We start from the raw sequence: 4,146 nt of genomic DNA, 5'->3' as shown, positions 1-4,146 counted from the left end.
ATGGTGTTTTGAATTTTTTTCGGTATGCCCATAGATCTTCATCCAATTTGGAAGACTAGTCTTTTTGAGAAGGATTTACTACTTTTTCCAAAATATGCTTGATTTCTCTATTAGAGATATCAGCCTAGCCATTGGTCTGGGGATGATAATTCGTGGCAATTCTATGTTTCATCCCATATTGGTGCAAGGCATTGGCCATTAGTTTGCAATAAAAATGGGATCCCTCTTCATTGATAATTGCTCTTGGTATACCAAATCATATGAAAATGTTCTTATGCAAAAATTTCAATACCGACTTAGCATCATTAGAAGCTAGAGCTGCTGCTTCTACCCATTTAGAGACATAGTCTACTGCTAAATGTATGTACAGCTTGTTTGTGGATGGTGGAAATGGACCCAAAAATTCTATTCCCTATACATCAAATAACTCAATCTCTAATATACTATGCAACGACATTTCCTTTCTTCTTCAGACATTCACTGTTCTCTAACAATGGTCACATGAGTTATAAAATTCATGAGTGTATTTAAATAGGGTTGACCAATAGAATCCTGGCTGGAGTACCTTGGTAGTGTCTTCATTTCTCCAAAATGTCCTCTATAAGAAGCTGAGTGCCAATACTGTGAATGTTAAGCATCTTCTTGTTAGGACATACTTCCAAATTATCTGGTCTGCACAATGCTTAAATAGGAAAGGTTCATCGTAATAGTATTGTTTTGCATCATGAAGAAATTTTCATTTCTTGTGTGTATTGAAGCTAGATGGCATTACACCAGTCACCAAAAAGTTTACTATGTCTGCATACCAAAGTTGTAACACCCCTAACTTGTATCCGTTGTAAGAATAGGGTTACAAAGCATTACTGAATAAATGTAAACTACAATAATTCATTTCCAAACATTTCAACAAATATAGCATTGACCATTAATATACATGCATATCATTCCTTATTTGAGCCCTCGAGGCCTTAGAATCACTTTAAAAATAATTCGGGACTAAATCGAGAACATTTGAAACATTGAGGAAAAAGTTAGAAAAAAATTAAACTGAAGGGGTCACACAGCCCGTGTAACATTCGAAATAAGGACACACGGCCGTGTCCTATCCCGCGTTTGTGCCTGTATAACTCTCTGACTAAGGTGACATGGCCAAGCCACGTGCCCATGTGCTAGGTCGTGTAACTTTTGAAATGACCTCTCACACTCGTTTGCCAGGCCGTGTGCTAGGCCATGTAATTGCCTAACTTGAAACCTTTAAAACCTACAAAGGACACACATTAGTGTCGCACGGTTGTGTGTGAGACACATGCCCGTGGCTTAGGCCGTGTGGACAAGAAATAGGCCAAAATCAAGTCATTTATTCCACCCAATTCAAGCATGTACCTACAAGTTATTTGCACATATAACCAAGACCTTAAATCATGCCCAAAACATGTATAATAAGACCAATTCAAAAGGCTATTTATTCATCCAACTGATATGCCATATAGGCACCTCATATGCATATTTTTCCATAAATAAACTATACACAACTACTTATTTCCATACCAAAACATAACACAATTGACCATATACCAAATGACATCCTAACATATGGAATCACGAAAATATACACACTTTTTCATGCCCTTTTTAACTCAAATTCATGCAGTCTCGAAAAAATTATTGTTAAAAAATATAATTATTATAAAATAAATATTTTGTAATTAAATTATTAACATGTTGAATTTTAATTAATTTTGATTAATTTTGATTATTTTCAATAGATTTGCAAAAAAAGCGCGAAAAACGGCTCGGCAGACACTGCTAAAGCGCAAAACTGAGAAGTAATTTTGAAGCATCAAGGCAAATTAATTTTTCAGCCTAAGATGGTCCAGATTATGTGTATTAATTCATAATATAATTAATTTTAATTTTAATCCAATTTAATTTGGGTTAAATAAATTATTATTAATTAATTATGAAAAGTGGCCCAATTGAGCTAAACCAAGAAAACCGATCCAACCGAGCAATGGGCAGCCCAAAACCGACTCACATGATGACCCAATCAGCTTGTTTGGCTAATTATTTGACTTTCAAAATGGCCCTTGAAGACTTCTTCAAATTGCATTCAAACCCCTCCACTACTTATGTGTTTTTAGATTTGCCCCTACCTTAATATAGCAAGTTTGAAAACTTCAAACTTGCCACATGTGTCGCCGGCCATAGGGGGACTCTATGGCTGCTGATTTTTGCTAATTTTGGTAGCCATATCAACCTATAAATACCCCCTTCACTGCTCACTTCAAACACACCTCAACTCTTCTCATCTCTTCACTTCTCTCTCATTTTTCTCTCTTCATTTCCCTTCCATTATTCTTCATTCCCTTGTTGATTTCACCTCTTGAAAAAGAGTCATTCATCTACCATTTGGAATAGCATTCACCTGTTCGTAGAAGCCTCGGTTCGACAAGAGCAAGCGAAGAAGGAGGAGTGGAGCAAACTAGTCAAGCCACGGAGAGAACACCAGATCTGATTCTTGTTCCCTATCCTTTTAATTTTGTTGTTGTTATGATGAACATGTCTATGAATATTTATAATACGGCTTAAATTTAATTCGTGTTAGGTTGATTGCATTTCATCTACTTAATTTATTATAATTGTGTTTGTGTTGTTATAGGCCTCGGTAAGATGTTTGATTAAGTAAAACCATGACTAAGTTATTATTGCATTACAATAGTAAGGTAACTAATGAATTAATTATTTAAATGGATTGAAATTGTAATTAATTGACACAATACTTAATCAATACATGTTTAGTCATCTAATGTAGCTGAGGATTAAATTAGCTACGGTATGTAACGATCCATTAGCCTTGCATAACTTGCAAGATTATTGTGATTAAACTATTTCAAGGTAGAAATACATTGTTACCGCACGTAATCTTTTATGTGCTTATGAGATTGAATTAATTGTTTGAATTGACATAGAGATATGTACAAGCGATTATTTTGATTTCATAAGTATGTATGTGCATTAACACATTTGCTTATTAAAATTTGTTTAATCGGTTGAATTGACATAGAGATATAGTCAAGAGATAAATGAATTTTTGGTAAGTAAGTATGTTCATAAGTTAGCAAATTACCGAGTTGCTGTGAATTTATTCGTAACAACATAAACACGAGTTTAATAATTCTACATAAACATGAGTTTAATAATTCTAAGTTAAGAAATGTAATTAATCTAGCACAATTATATCATCTTGATTAAAATCATTTTTTGAAATTGTGCATTGGAACTTTTATTTTATTTTTATTTATTTTACTTAGTTACATTCCTAGTTTTTAATCACCTCCTCAAAGCAAAATATTTTTATTCACCGAAGTGTTTTTAAAGTTGCATTTATAAATAATTCTTTTCATAGTCCCTGTGGGTACAATAACTCGACATTTACTTGTCACTTTATTACTTGATGCGATTGTGTACACCTGCACATTTTCGTTGTTCCAACATACCAAATTGGTCATTCAAAACATACATCCACTTAGCCATATCAACACTAACCATCAAGGCATCAAAGTGCCAAAAGCACACCAACCATACTACCATATATACACGCCAAACATAACAACTAGGTTATTAAGCACAAGTCCACCTATAGATGCCATTATAACCTTGACCAAACAATCAAAATCTACCGATATAATTGCTGGATAGTGTGATAGGTTTCCGACGAGCTTCCCAACTGAATAAGCTTCTAATTATCTATAAATCATAGAAAAGAAAACCAAGTTAGCACATAATGCTTAATAAGTTCGTAAAACATAAAACATAACTTACCAATTCATTAATAAACATTAAGAATAAGCATTATAAAATCTAATCACAAGCTTGGCACAAGCCTAAGCAGTAGCAACAACACATGTTGGCATATTCAAACATGATTTACGTGAATTTAACATATTTAAGCCATTAAACATGAAAATAATTCATTTGTATTCATCAATTTTCTTAAAATAGCATACTTCTAATGAAACTTTCCATTTCCTTTCTTTTCATACATATCATAGTTCATTTTGAACACTTACCATTTCTTTCCTTTCCATGCCCGCTGAACTGCATAGAATATCATCAGATACATGGGATAACTCACACAAAGTGTGC

Source organism: Gossypium raimondii, chromosome 1, assembly GCF_025698545.1.
Source record: "Gossypium raimondii isolate GPD5lz chromosome 1, ASM2569854v1, whole genome shotgun sequence".
NCBI classification, from domain to species: Eukaryota; Viridiplantae; Streptophyta; class Magnoliopsida; order Malvales; family Malvaceae; genus Gossypium; species Gossypium raimondii.
Note: the sequence above shows the minus strand (reverse complement) of the source record.